The sequence below is a fragment of the Triticum aestivum genome, chromosome 2B, assembly GCF_018294505.1.
Source record: "Triticum aestivum cultivar Chinese Spring chromosome 2B, IWGSC CS RefSeq v2.1, whole genome shotgun sequence".
Classification (NCBI taxonomy): Eukaryota; Viridiplantae; Streptophyta; class Magnoliopsida; order Poales; family Poaceae; genus Triticum; species Triticum aestivum.
Window position 1 is genome coordinate 81,519,229 of NC_057798.1, and position 15,843 is coordinate 81,535,071.

The window sequence follows — 15,843 nt, forward strand, 5'->3', positions numbered from 1 at the left end:
GGCGGCCAGATCCATTGCAGCAGAGCGCCCCCCCCCCCAATGACGACGAGCAGCAGAGGAGGGAGGACGAGGAGCATGACGGCGGTGGCAGCGGGGAGCAGCAGTAGCAGGCCAAGGCGGCGCAGCAGCAGGCCTTCGGCGATGCCGACGAGCAGCAGGGAAGGGAGGATGAGGAGCACGACAGCGGCGGCTGCGGGGAGCGGTGCGGCGCTGTCAAGGCCGTGCTGGAGCGGATCGACGCACCGGCCACGTGCGCCGAGGAGACGGCTGCTACCAGGGCTAGGGTTTCGGTTGTTGGCTCCAACACCGGCGGCTATGTCCGGTGATTTCATCCCCTCCTCTCCTTCATCCTCATCTCTCTCTCTCTCTCTCTGACCACTCCTCCCATCGTCTTGGCTTGCAGGTTGCCATCGTCGCGGAGCTGGACAAGATCATGGTGTCCCCAAACTTTTTAGGCTGCTGCTCCTGTGTCCATGGCGTCCCGGAGAAGCAAGGTGTGTTTCTGCTACTCCCTACACTGCTTGATATTACTATTCCTCCATTCATAGCAAGAGATGTGATGCTGCTACTTCTGTTGTTATGTATTGCTTTAATTGCTAGCTTCAGTGTATTAACACGTTATTATATGCAGGGTTCTGCTGATGGTATTGTCAAAGTGGTTGGGCGCTATCATCTTCTTTTGCAGGTATTACCATGTAGTCATTATCCTTTTCAGAACAACTATTTTATTACTGTTCTCATATCCCCATTGCCTAGGCATTATTCTCATATCTCTTCTTGCATTTTGTCCATATATTATGAATTCTCAGGAGCCCACCACCGTATCACTTTAGGGTGTTGTACTCTTTTCTTTTTTGTCTTGATTATGGTAGGGGCCAAAAGAATTTGTGCTTGTTTTTAGTGGGGTGTGGACATATGCCTTTTATTTCTTGGCTGGACGTTGGTAAGAACCCTGCTGGGTTTGTTCCTTTTTGCATGCAGGAAGGCTAGGTTTTTGTAAAGGAGCTGTGGCTTCTTATTCGTTTACTACTCTAGCTAGATTCCAAGGAAGGGGCTCTTTGGAGCTATCTTATTTTGTTAGTTTGCTGTTCAAGGGAGCATTACATCTAGAAACATTTTTTTTGTAAGTATGCCTTCGTTGTCAAGGAGAGATTTAGTCTTGAGGTCATATGCTAATTAGGAGTACCCTTGGAGACGCTTTGGTGCTTTAGTGTGCCCCGTTTGATTGATGTAGTAGGAAGTTTTATTCGGGATGTGGTGATTGCTACACTTGGGTTACTGTGCATATATGATCACAAAAAACACTCGAGTTATAAAAGTATCATTCAAGTTCTTTCTATGCCAGATTTGGACTCTTTTCACCTTTAGCGTGCCGGTAGTATTTCACCAACTTGATTTCTTTTAACTTCCAAATTTTGGCCTACAATTGATTTAATCATAATTTGCCGATTTTCATTCTTAATTAGCTTGTGTAATTGCTGAACAGGTGAACCGGGAAGCTTACTGTTTGTGTAATTGCTGAAACTGAAAGTTTTGGAGCCAAAATTGACCTCAGTAATAGAGTAGTTCTGTGTTTCTATAGGGACCATGCCAGAGGAACTAATTGTAAGAGCAAGCTGTGCACAACCATCTGTCAATTGTGCACAGCTTGCTCTTACAATTAGGTTTACTTCATGTGTCTTGTTGTATTTAGTTATGAGATGAATCTTCTTTTCATATTGGCCTACATTATATGTTGGTGCCCCGTTATGGCTTCAGGATGTGGACGGTGCAAGTAGCAGCTCCGGCGCAGGGGCGTGGGTGTGCGGTGTAGGAAGCGGTTCCTCGCCGGTTGGACAGCGTTCAGGCGCAACCCCGGCGCCCACTGAGTACTGCCTCGGCTACAATCTCCCTCGGTGAACTCCATCTTCCGCCCGTTCCTCTGCTTTGGCTACTGTTGGGACATGGCTGTGGCTGTGTTGATGTGGTGCTGGTTGGTTGATGCTCTATACCCTACTCATGCATAGGGTTTGCAGGTTGTTCATGTTATAGTTGTTATCATAGGAGCTCCCGTGATGCTCTGGTTTACATGTGGATGCCCTGATCCTATAGCTATGCTCATGGATTTGCTAAGTTGATCAATGGCAGTACTGATTTCCTATTTGCAATCTGCCAAATGATCTCTTGCTCATATCCACATCTACATTTGTAGTGTGTAATTTGGTGTTGTTTGGGATAGCTGATCTACCACCACTTGAATGGGCTTATAGGTGATGCCACTGGAGCTGCTAGCCCTGTGGAGCTTTCTAGAGCATCCAGAAATAAGAGATGAAACCTCCTACAAGCCTCCTCGGAGATCAACGACTCTCGGCCGTCGGATCAGTTTGCTTGATGCGATTCTGGTCGTTGGATCGAGCGGTGGGAGGAGCTGGGCCGTCGGATCGAGCTCGCACGACCGTGGCAATGAATAGTTACACTCTGGGCTTGCCACCGCGTGTAAAACTGGGTGGCCGCCGAGGGCATTTTCATCGTTTCACATGGTCAGACAGCCGGCCGGTCCGAGGCCATTCTTGCTAGGGCGATGATGATTGACCATGGCTAAAATAAGTGTGCCTTTGAGCAATCGAGGCACCTGTGGATATCAAGTTGGATCCTCCCTCTTGTCTCTAGAATCCTTTTTGATCATGTGATACTTATTGTTCTGTCCTTGGATGGTCATTCTTTTTGAGTGATAACCAGGACAGCTCCATTGTATAAATAGATTGATCTGGTGATAAGAGATGACGGGGGTAGGTTATATGACCGAGGAAAGGTGAATCTGAGCCCACCATGCAATGAACCCTGAACCTTTTTTATTTGTGTTTAAAGGTGTTGCTTATTTATGCTCCAGTGTTTATAGCCATCTTATGTAAAGATTTTTTTCTCTCTCATACCTTTATTGCATTGTTCTTGATCTTTTATTGTTTGTTGTTGGTCCTTGATTTAATCTGGTTAAGATTTCTTCTCTCTCTTATGTAAATATTTCTTATCTCTCATACCAATGTTTTGTCCATGTAGTAATAGATATATATTTACATGGAAAAAGGGGTCTGTTCTAAACGTTTCCCAAAGGATTTTCAGAACAAGACAACTATTGATGAAAATGGTTTTGCTTTGTATAGGCGTCGTGAAAATGGGCAACGATAGTTCTTATGGTGGCATCTTCTGGTGTTGCTGCTTTGCTGCTTGCTGGTGGTAGAACAGCTGACTCTCGATTTAAAATACCGTTGCAGATTGACCAGACTACTCTTTGTGACATCAAAAGAGGCACACATCTGTGTAATCTTTTGAAAGATACTTCTTAATCATCTAGTATGTAGCACTTATCACAAACATTAGGTGTTTTCAATGTCTGGATAGAACTTTGCGTGATCTTTTGTCATTTGACAATCATTTGCTTGCTGATGTTCCGTTTGGTTTTCAATATAGCTAGCTATGGGATGGAGATTTTAGTTTTTGCAACACCCTGATCGGATGATTGTTGTAGGTTTGTAGGTAGAGTATGCATCCGATATACTAATGAGAATACTCAGATCACATGATTTGCAATGTTGGTTTTAAATGGTGTCAAGTTGCACAGTCTATTTATTTGGGAAATTGTCATTGATGCTTCCGTTGGGGATCAAAATTCTGATCTGTGTCTTTCTGTTTTCTAAGATGGTCTTTGCGTTCTTGTGTTCTAGCTTGCATGCCTAGCAGTTTACTTTTCACGCTGCTTTGATTTATGGCCAGTGGATTACTAAAGAAGAGGAACTCATGTTAGTTTTCAGCATTTATGACCAGTGGATTAGTAAAGAAAAGGAACTCGTGTTTGCTTTCAGCTTTGCAGAGCTTCAGATATGTTTCTGAGTTAAATTTAGTCTTTCAATTGTTAGCGGATCATGGCATCTTAAACCTTGGGCCTTGGTTTCCTTGTTGTTAAATGTTAACCGAACTAATAATTACTGAAAAGTGGCTTTAAGGAGCGTTCCAGTGCACAATGAAAATACGGCAGTGTCCCAATTTATAGGCATTATAGGGGCTGTTTGGATGGTGGCCGACGGTTGCCACACAAAATTTTTCGCTTGGTTGACAGTATTATAAGCAGTTTTTCTGTTTGTCTCGGCTTGTTTTTGCTTGATAAGTGACCGATTTGGGTTTGACGAATAGTTGTACTATGGGTAGTATATACGGAATGTGGATCTCTGGGTTGTTGTGATAGCTATTGGATTGGGTACTTTCGCATCTCAGGTTCAGATGTTTTGGATGTTTAGCTATCTAACGCTGTTAGTTTTGGCTCATCTTTGCTCCAACAATTGGCAGTATATAATGCCCTCACCCCTGCTTATCTCACCTAACTGATTCTATCTTTCTTGCACTCAAGATTCATTGGTGCGTGCTCCCCCTGTTACTCGGCGCTTAGGAGAAGGAGAGGCATGGTCTCCACCAAAAACAGAGGAGGAAGAAGTAAGGTGCTGCTAGCCCCCCGTGGCCTGCTGCATCTCCAATCAGCGCTTGCAACAGGGGAACCACATCCCTGGCCTCTCCATGCCTCCCCAAGCGCCAACCTGTAGGCTACAACAACAAGGTGAGGCGGGCCCCTACTCGGTAAAAACAGGTTCAGGAGGTGTTTATGCTATGATTTAGTAACTTGTGTTCTAATCTTATTTGTCTTCTCATTGGGCATGGTGTCTTTAGGTTATCAAAGGGAATTGTGTGTGGCTGTTGACAATCCAGATTGTGGTCAGCTAAGAGGTTAGAATTACTCATGAACATTTCGGCTTATAAATAATATAATAACGTAGTAGTAGCCCCTCCTGCTTATTTTTGTCAAAAATTGTGTGATACAAAGATTTTCACTGCAGTAGCATCCGTATCCAATGTAACTCGGCTATAGGTTATCCAAAGTAATGATGTCTATTACTCTGGTTGATTTGCGATATGGTATTGTGGATCCCATGTGCACCTGAGCTTTGCTGCTTTATCTAATTACCATGAAATATGTACACATGAGCATGCCTATGCCATTGTCAAGTGCTACTCCAAACACCATTTACTACATTAAGATATCTCTCAACTTGGATAGAGCATCCTGAAAGGTCAAGATTTGCTCAACAGAATTTTTTTTACTATGAGGAGCCTTACTTCTAGCACTAGGTTTTGATTGGTTGTTGTTTTGTACCTCTTTTTACCTATATGATTTTAATCTTTCAAAAGGAGCATATTCTGAACTCACAACAAATTGGATAGAGTATCCTGCAAGGTCTCTGATGTGCACATGATATTTCAGTGCTCGGTGTGTGGCTTATTTTGTCGACATCGCGGTTTCGGGTTGCAATATTAGACCTACTTGTATCAAGGTAGGGCTGACCATAACTGAACTTTGAATTTGTTTATACATTATACATTATGCGCTTCATCCAATAAAAATATGAAATCCTTGTGTTGGTTTGGCTCTCTTGATAGCAATTAATTATATATATTTAACTACCCTTCTGGTTGGCTAGCATAAAAGGTCATATTCTATTTTTGATGTGAGCTATCCTCCTATTCATGTCCTGGAGTAAGTTCAGTTATCTTGCTTTTTGGAAACCAAAAAATTGGATGCAAATCCTTAGTTGATGGTTAACCAACATTATTAGAGCATGAGCGTCGCTAATGGTATCATATTCTCATATTCTTAACAGAACTAATTTTCTTACATTCTTATTTTTCTTCTATTCCATTCACACCCTGTGGTGACATTGGTTCAGCCAGGAACATGTTGTCATAAATGGTGTCCTCTTGTTTGACAAAAAAATAGTCAAAAGTTTGCTTTACTGAATGCAATTTGTCCTGTTTTGTCTGGTCCACAGGTGAATTCTGTTCTTGCAAAGGCCAACTCGGACCACGACCCAAAGTTGATGAAAGATGAAGACGTTGACCCACAGGAAGAAAGCCAACAGGATGCCTTGCAAATTGATTTCAAACAGGGTGCGTGTAGATTCAGGAATCTTCAGTTTTTTTATAACAAATGTTCAGACTTTCGAACAAGGAGCGTGTATATTCAGTCATTGCTAAAGATTGAACTAGAAAATCTTGCCATAACAAATGTTTATTCAGAAGTGTTGGCATTTACATAGGGACCATTACAATCTGACAAAGCATGCATTTACACTGTGACACTTTTGATTTCAAGCTTCCTGTCAAATGACTATTTTTTCGTGGTCTAATGAACACACTTAACTTGATTGCGCTTTATAGTTTCATGCCGGTATTGAGCACCATTGTGTCCCTATCACAATTGAATATTTCTCCTTTGTTGTATTGCTATCCACATGATAAACCTGTATTGCTATCCACTAAGCATTCCTTGCTTACCAAAATGCTTGCCAGACTACGTGATAGGTAGCTTGCTCTTGCCGATTCCGGTCTTATTATAAGTATTATTTCCCTTTAGTTCCAAATATGGTTTTACATGTTCTAAAATTATTCTTTGATCCAGGTGCCATGCTGTGGGGAACAAAGAATACGATTTGTAAGATAAGTTACATTGTTGTTTGTTTTCACGCTTGCCTGCTATTGCGTGGGGAAAATTGCGCGTTCTTCTGGGTGAATGGGTAGTGAGAATCTTAATTACTACATCATATGAAGCCAATTTTGTTTAGTTTTGTTAACTCTGTTTACTTACATTTCAGTTTATTTTTTATAAATACCGTGTTCTCTATATTCTACTGCTGCAGGTTCTGTTTTGTTTTGTTTACTATATATAAATGTGGCATAGGAAGGCTGCACATTCCCTGTTTTATTTTCTTAAATAGCTATTGACGAGTAACAACATATTACATATATTTATATTCGGATCTCTGGATCTATTATAGATTCTGGTTAGATGTTTGATGGATATTGCAAATAATTGTATGCTATATGTACTACTTGCATATTTGGATTATCGTATTCGCAACAACTCCTGGTTTGATTCTTAATGGATATTGCCCATAATTGTGCGCTTGATGTATTTGTTCAGATTTTAGTCTAAATCCCAATTGTTTAACTCGCTGGCGTGCATCCGGGGAGAATTCTAATGGCTATGATTGATTGTGTATGAAAGGTACAATACTTCTCATGAAGAGTCATAATCTTCATCAGTTTGCTGAAGCTAAACATCTAAGCACATTAAAATGGGACATTCTTGCAATTATGTTGATTTATGGTGAGATAACCTAGAGAAGTATCGATGTGTATCTTCAGTTCATAGTTGTCATGTTTGTTACTACAAACCTGAAAGCTATAAACTCAAGATGTTCTTCTCACATGAAAGTATAGTCTCTCTTTTGATTTATTTTAATTCCCATTTCTGGCAAAAACTAAATAATGTACTGAATTGTACTTTTGTATTACTTATATATTATTTCATCAAGCAGTGGTATGCATTGGCATCCAGTGATGTTTATTTCTTTTGAATGTTTGATAGGTAATTGCAAGAGTTGATGATATGTATCATCCAGCACCATTACTTGAGGTAACCTATTTAACTTTATAACTGAGTACATCAACTGAATTTTTCCCATGGTGAGCTAGCTTCAACTGTTCCTGTTTGGGTTATGTTTATCAGTGGTTGTAATAGTTCATGGTGTGGTCAGTGCCATTTAACATCATATTCTGCCTATGGTATTAAAGATTTTATATTAATCTAAAATATTGGATTTTGTCTGAATGTTGGCCATCGACTGTCATATTGTGCATATTTGTGATTCAGATTTCTTTTTATGCCATTGTTCAGACATTACTCGAAATCTCCGATTTGTCAAAAACTTTTCTTGATTAGATGATAATGTGATATACATGGTGACTACTATTAAATGAGTCCATCCACTTACGCCCTTATAAGCGAGCAACTAATTGATGGTAAATCTGTAACCCATTGTTTCCGACTTATGTGTGTACTTGGTTCGGCCTGTAAATCTGTAACCCATTGCATAGCTGCGACCGTGGTTCGGCCTGCAATTCCTGTTGGCTATGTTGATGGCCCTACCGCTGTGATTGAAGCCGATGTCCTTCTGTAGTGACAGATGTTGCACGCCAGATAGGTCTCGACGGCGTGCAATATTTAGTTTTAGCTTTATTGTGTGAGCTTTTTGTGTTTTTCTGGTTTTCCATTGGTCCTAAATTGTACATCGAAATCAGTGTAGATGTATTAAGAGAGATGAGCTACTATGTAGGCATTATTTGTTTTTGTTATGTACCTGGTTACTTAATAATCGTTCTTAATATTGAAAAGGGACAGAAATAAGCTGAGTATTTGATCTGACTTGGTAGTGTTTGCCGGTTAACACATCTATGTCATTAGACCAGTTCTTTTTTCTTCTCACAATTTGTCATTTAGAATGATTTTTTAGAGGAACCAGGAACTGGTTCCTGATTCACTTTGTCCTCTTTGTTGATGATCCTTTTCTTCCTATGGTCATGCAGGCTTGAGTCTCAGTTTGATCTTACGGTTCTACGGCTCAAAGGTTGATGACTGCCATGAGGCACTATCCAGTTAAATCTTCGTAAGTTGTTGACCATGAACTTTTCTTCTTAATTATTTTCATCTTCTTAGCCTTGTCACATCACCTCTTAAAAATAGTTTGAATCCATCAATTGTGTGCTCTGCCTATGCAATTCATTGAACCGTAAGATTAAAACCTTCATAAGGTGTAGCCCTGTCTCCAACTACCTTCTGAATATTAACATTTTTGTTGGAAAAAGAAGAAAGATTGAATCATAGTTTGCACTAAATGAAAATGAGTTTTTTTTTACATTTTGTTCACTCACTAGGAGGGTCACTATTTATATGCTTGCTTCAACTTTTTCCGGATCACCATGTAAATCATTTGTACGGGAGCTCTGGAACAAGAAAAACAATAATCACAAGGATGGAGGCTTAACATGTATTTTGTTTGCCATCTGGTGTTTATCTAATTTTTTGATGGGTGACCAAAACCAGATTACCTTTTCTAATGTTAGTATTGGAGTGTTATCTGCAATGGCATCTACTATATATACTGAAAGTAGTTTTATTTATCTTTAGAACTTGATATATTTTCTAAAACCACTTATTATGCTTCTATTTGTATCTATGACTTCTGAAGCAGGTCAACACCCACACAGGCAAACAAACCAAACTGCCCGTAGAGTCACTGTATACAAGGAAATTTACTTTGCTTCCAGTAGTGGGTTTAGGCTTGATAGAAACTTGGTTGTTTATATTTTCAGAAAACTGGATCTACCATGATTAAAATATGGTCAACATGTATATATTTGGTTCTACTGTGCCCTCCAGTGTTGCTTACCAATGTGATTGCTTAATGATTACTACGACATATCTTGCTAGGTCCAAGCTGACAACAATCCTCTTGGTCTTAAAAATTTTGTCGAGGCGGCAGGGATCAAAGAATAACAGATCTGGGTCTTAGCCTTCCAAGATTAGAAGGGGGAAACCTTCGCTCACTGTCCATATGCTGTAAAAGCAAATCTCAAGTGCATTGCCTATACAAAAATAATTTTCTGGTCATCTATCTCACAAACTATTCACATCAAGTTCATATGGAATGACACTCACAGAGGCAATTGAACCAAGCTATCTATTGTATGCCTAACTATGGCTTCGTAGTTTTATCGCCTCCATTGCCATTGTTGGCTTTTTCTCTCTTATGTTTCTGCTCATATTACTGAACTTAATGTTAGCTAATTAGTTTTTCTATTTGTATGACCGTAGTGGATGTTGCCTTGCTTCTGGCACGGGTTAACTTTGATAGTCGCATGCCCATGTTTAACTTGATGTTGTTACTCTTCTGGCACATAATGAATGTTTTTTCTTACTCTTGAACCGGTCAGATAATCGGTTGTTCTGTTACATGTGCTAAAACTTGCCTTCATACTGATACATCATGCCGTTTGATCTTCCATCGATTGACCATATCGTTGGGACCGGCACCCTCGCGCCAATGCGCGTTGCCGATCTAGTATATATGATGATGTCATGTGAATGAGACCATAGATAAATCTCAGCTAGCTGAGTTCCAGGTGCTCCCAAGAAAAAAACATGGAGCTCCGCCACCGTATGCATTCTTCACGTATGCATTGGGAGCTACACAAGGAAGACAAATAGCTAGGCCAAATACAACAAGGAACAAGCCCTTTTGTACATCACGTATGAACCTACATGTTCATGAAGTTTTGTACGCGTATGCTACAAATAGAAACACGTGCTTATATGTATACTTTGTCAGATTTTTTTTAGGTCTGTATAAAATACTAGTATTTTCGCTAAAAAAAATAAACATGGAGCTCCGCCACCGTATGCATTCTTCACGTATACATTGGGATCTATACGGGCGGTGTCTGTTTGTGTCTGAACACCGAGACTTCGAACGCCTATACCATCCGGTTTCAGTGGATGATAAATATCTTACCAGCCCTGCCAACAATCCGTCCGCCGTGCAGCGCTACAAGGCGGGGTTCGCTGAGACGCGCCATCACCATGTGCCGGGGATTCAATGCCTTGTTGCCTGTGTCTGCTTCCCGGCAATCAAGTGGCGTGCAGCCCTCTTATCTCCTGCATTATGCGCACTCTTTTTTTTTTCATGGTACTACGTGTCTCATTCATATCATAAAGAACAAAATACAAGTCACGTAAGAACCGACATGACAAAACTGAAAAGATAGCAGAACATCTCTGAGCTTGGCGCTAACGCCCGTCACCTGCTTCCGGCACCACCACAGCAGCCACCAAAGAAAAGAATGACGGATCACCTCCTCACCAGAGCTCGACACGGCTCCATCGCTGATATGCAGCTTTGCGGATCTTCAAGGTGGCTCACCAAAAGCGAAGCCATTGCCGTTGAACGAGTCAGACCGGGGCAACACCCCGGACACGCCATCGAACTCCAGATCTGGCACCCCACCACGACTAAGACGCCGAAGGAGGAAACCATACCTGTCATCCACGAACCACGAACCCAGCACACGTTCCGTCTTTCAGATGTTGTCGATGCAGACCACAATCTGCATTCGCTCCTTGACTACCTCTCAAGCTCCACGCCGACGCTGGAGCAAACGTCGTCGCAACGACGGAGCCCGAGGACACAGGTCCACCACGAGGATACCGCCGCCGCCACGCCATCCTTGCTTGAACAGACTGATTTCCAGATCCATCCCCAACCATAGGACCAATGGCCTCATCAGGAAAGGATCCGAAGAATATTTATTCAGCGTCGTCATCGTCGCCGCTGAAGCAAAGGCGATGAACAACCTAAAACCTAGACTACAGATGAGTAAAAACGATCCACATGCGTGGATCCGACGACCCCCCTCACCACGAACGACCGAGGTCGCCGCCAGAGAACGGCGTTGGAAGATCGGCCTCTGGCGGCGGCTAGGGTTGCAGCCGCCAGGTACAAGAAGAAAACGTATCGACGCGGTGCATTATGCGCACTCCCCGACCCTTCCTTTTCACTGAAAATAGCTGTGCGTACGCCTCGTCGCGCCCCATCAATTGGCAAGCCACGCACATGCGCGCGGACTGCGCAGGCCCGAACCCACCGGGGTTGGTTGGCCCGCCGATCCCGTGTGCAGTGCGGTCTGCAGCGTCGTGCGCCGTTCTCTCCGCTGCGCCGCTGGCTACCTTGCTCTCAGGGATGGGCTAGCCGAGGCTGCCCTGCAGGCTGGTCTCGACGATGAACAGTGGCGTGGAATCCCGTGGTCAGCTAGCCGTCGGTTCGGCGACTTGGTACGCGCCTAAATTCATTGCGAAATGCCGCTCCAATAAATGCTTGCCTGCCTGGTGGCACACTGTACCACAGCTCGGTGCCTGTCTGCCCGCCTGCCTGCACTTTCTTCACTGGTTTTTTTAGAGACGGAGCACGGCGTACTACTCCTCGTAGGGTCTGTCGCGTAGGAAGATCGTACATCAATGCGGGTTTTGCATGCATGCATGCATACGTACGTACGCCGTATGGCCGACCCAGGTGCTCTCGCGCGTGGCGTAGCGTACGTGTATAACTTAACGAATGCGTTGCACTTGCCGGTGGAGGTGCGCATGCATACTGTGCGTACGTACGTCTACGTTGTATATGAAGGTGAAACCCTCTTTTGCTCAACCAAAAACTGTGTACGTTGTATATATGCGCGCCATAAGATCGATCGACGAGACACGCACCGACGCACCGACGTACGTACGCACATCACGTCGATGTGTACCGTCGGTCCATCATTTTCAAGCTTCGCATCTACTCCAGTTACTTGACGCACGTAGGTACTCTCTGAATCTCTGATAGACGAACGAGGGGGCCACCACAGCCACATGCACGATGTACTAGTAACATGCAAACGCAAGTGCAGCTAGCCGCGTCCGCGCATGCATGCATGTCTGCTAGTAGTTGGGCAGACGAGAGCGTAAATGCGCCCACCGGCACGCCCAACCGATGCGCTCCCGGCTCCCTCTCCGGGCAGATACGTCGCCATCCGACCAAGTACTCCACCGTCAACTCACACCGGCGAAGAAATCCGCGGCGCCCCTACACCCTGTCACCCACCCACTGCCCTGCCATACGCACTGCTCCCTCATGCCACCGTGTTCCTCGCCGATTGATCGTCGCCGCGCCATCGTGCTCCTGCGTGCCCACCGATCGACCTCAGCTCGCAGATTGGGGATCAGAGTCGAGAGGAACCAGCCAGCCGGCCAGCGCGCCAACTAACCGCATTTACTCCACTCCTAAGCTAGAGTGCTAGACGAGCTGCACCGGCCTCGGCCTACCTTGAGCTTCGCTATATAAGGCTCTGCACGGCCTCGGTCCAGCTTCAGAACACAGCAGAGCATCAGTCCCCACCAGCGAGCTTTGAGTGGAGCATAGCTAGCTGAGCTGCAATGGGGAGGCGCGTGCGGGGTGTGGCGCTCGCGGCGCTGGTCGTGGTGTTGGCCCTCGGAGTGGCCACCGACGCGCGTCGCTTGGAGAAGGACGGCCTGTTGGGCGGTGGTGGCGGCTTTGGCGGCGGAGGCGGCTTTGGCGGCGGGATCGGCCATGGTGGTGGCGTCGGGATCGGGTTTGGAGGTGGTAAAGGTGGCGGCCTTGGCGGAGGGGGTGGCCTTGGAGGAGGCGGTGGTGCTGGGGGTGGGCTTGGAGGAGGGCTCGGCCATGGTGGAGGCGTTGGATTTGGGTTTGGTGGCGGGAAAGGTGGAGGTTTAGGCGGAGGTGGTGGCCTTGGAGGAGGAGGCGGAGCTGGTGGTGGTGGCGGTCTTGGTGGAGGGATCGGTCATGGCGGTGGGCTTGGAGGTGGTATTGGGAAAGGTGGCGGTCTTGGTGGAGGAATCGGGCATGGCGGTGGCCTCGGAGGTGGCATTGGGAAAGGTGGAGGTCTTGGCGGAGGAGGAGGCGCCGGTGGAGGTGGTGGTTTCGGCGGAGGTGCCGGAGGTGGTGCAGGCGGAGGTGCCGGTGCAGGTGGTGGTCTCGGCGGAGGCGCAGGAAGCGGTGCCGGTGGTGGCCTTGGAGGTGGTTCAGGCGGAGGAGGAGGACTCGGTGGTGGTGCCGGAGGAGGTTTAGGTGGTGGCCTCGGAGGTGGTGCTGGCTCCGGTGGTGGACTTGGAGGTGGCGCCGGAGGAGGTGCCGGTTCAGGAGGTGGTCTCGGTGGTGGTGCTGGAGGAGGTTCAGGTGGTGGCCTTGGAGGAGGCGCCGGTTCAGGTGGCGGGCTCGGTGGTGGCGCGGGAGGAGGTTCAGGCGGTGGCCTTGGAGGAGGTGCCGGTTCAGGCGGTGGCCTCGGTGGTGGCGCAGGAGGAGGCTCCGGTGGTGGTCTGGGAGGCGGTTCAGGCGGTGGTCTCGGTGGAGGCTCTGGTGGTGGCTTTGGAGGCGGCGCGGGTGGAGGCGCGGGAGGAGGTGGTGGACTCGGCGGTGGAGCCGGTGGAGGCGGAGGCGCCGGAGCCGGCGGCGGTTTCGGAGGAGGCAAGGGCGGCGGCTTCGGCGGGGGCGTAGGCGGAGGAGGCGGCAAGGGGGGAGGCTTCGGTGGCGGAGTCGGCGGTGGAGGCGGTGCAGGCGGTGGCGCCGGCGGTGGCTTCGGAGGAGGCGCGGGAGGCGGAGCAGGAGGAGGCTTCGGCCATGGTGGAGGCGCAGGTTTCGGCGGTGGAGCGGGTGGCGGAGCTGGCGCCGGTGGAGGCGGCGGATTCGGCGGAGGAGGAGGCGCAGGCGGCGGCGACGGCGACGACATCGGTGACGGGCAGTGATGCTCGCTCGCGCGAGGAACGGGCGGGCGCACGTACGTCGCGGTCGCCTCCGTCCATGCAGGAAGACGCGCGCGCCATGAGGAGCCGAGCAAGCAATCTTGGTAGTCTACGTATGTGCGAATAATTTGTTTGGTGGTGAGCGATGATGAGTACTCTACATGACATTCCTTTTCCTTGTGTATCCATGATAGTGTTATTACGACGCATGTTTTATTTTGGACGCCAATATATGTTTCCACTTGTACCAAAGATATATAAACAGATTATATTACGTAGAGAGTGCGAGCAATGCCTACTACCATGTTTACAACAGTGCAAGCTTTGTTTAAAAAAAAAGCGTTGCACGTTTGCTGTAGTAGTGTACTCGCTCCGTTCCTAAATTTAAGTTTTTTTAGACATTTCAAATAGACTACAACATACGTATGTACGTAAACATATTTTAGAGTGTAGATTCATTTATTTTATTTCGTATGTAGTCAGTTATTGAAATATCTAGAAAGATTTATATTTGGATATTTGGGAACGGAGGGAATAGCATGCATGTGGCGATCGATGCACGGCAGTCAGCATGCAGCAGGAGCCTTGTGTTGTGTAGACTGTGAAAGCATCTATGTAGAGTACTGCAAGTCAGAGAGAAGAGTGCCAATGAGTTCTATAAAGCGATGTTTACAGCTCAGCCGGATTCTAGGCCGGAAGTGGTCACGGAATGGATTCTTCCAAAAGTAACAACAGATATGAATGAGAGATTATGTGCCCCGGTCACAGATGATGAGATTGAGCAAGCTCTCTTCAGTATGCATCCGAACAAATCACTTGGGGCGGACGGATTTACTGCAGGTTTTTATATCCGTCATTGGAATATTTTGAAACAAGCTATATGCAGAGCTGTTCGGGATTTTTTGGAGGGAGGAGTTATGCCTGATGTGGTTAACAGTACCGTACTTGTCCTTATTCCAAAAGTCAAGTCACCCCAGGAGCTTAGTCAGTATAGACCGATTTCGCTATGCAATGTTTTATACAAAATTGCATCCAAAGTCTTGGCACTTAGACTCAGGCCTATTCTAGATGAGATTATTGCTGAAGAACAGAGTGCCTTTGTGCCGGGACGCTTAATCACAGACAATGTCTTGATCGCTTATGAGAATATCCATTACTTGAAAAAGAAGAAAGGTAAAGGAAATGTATGTGCAGTCGAACTTGACATGGCGAAAGCCTATGACCGCGTCGAGTGGTCTTATTTGCGACAGGTAATGAGGAAAATGGGGTTCTCAGAACAGTGGATAGGGAGAGTGATGGCTTGTGTGGAGACTGTCTCTTTTTCAGTCCGGGTGAATGGGCGTTTTTCTGAATTTTTCAAGCCATTCAGGGGAATTCGACAAGGGGATCCCTTGTCACCTTATCTATTCTTGTTGTGCGCCGAAGGTCTGAGTAGCATGTTAAAGTACAAGGGGCCTGCTCATTTGGCTAAAGGTATTAGAGTGGGAACCCATGCACCTTGGATCTCGCACCTCTTATTTGCAGATGACTGCATGATTTTCTCCCAGGCTACGATTCAGGGTGCAGAAAGGCTCCATGATATTTTGGAGTTGTATAGAGAAGGTTCCGGCCAG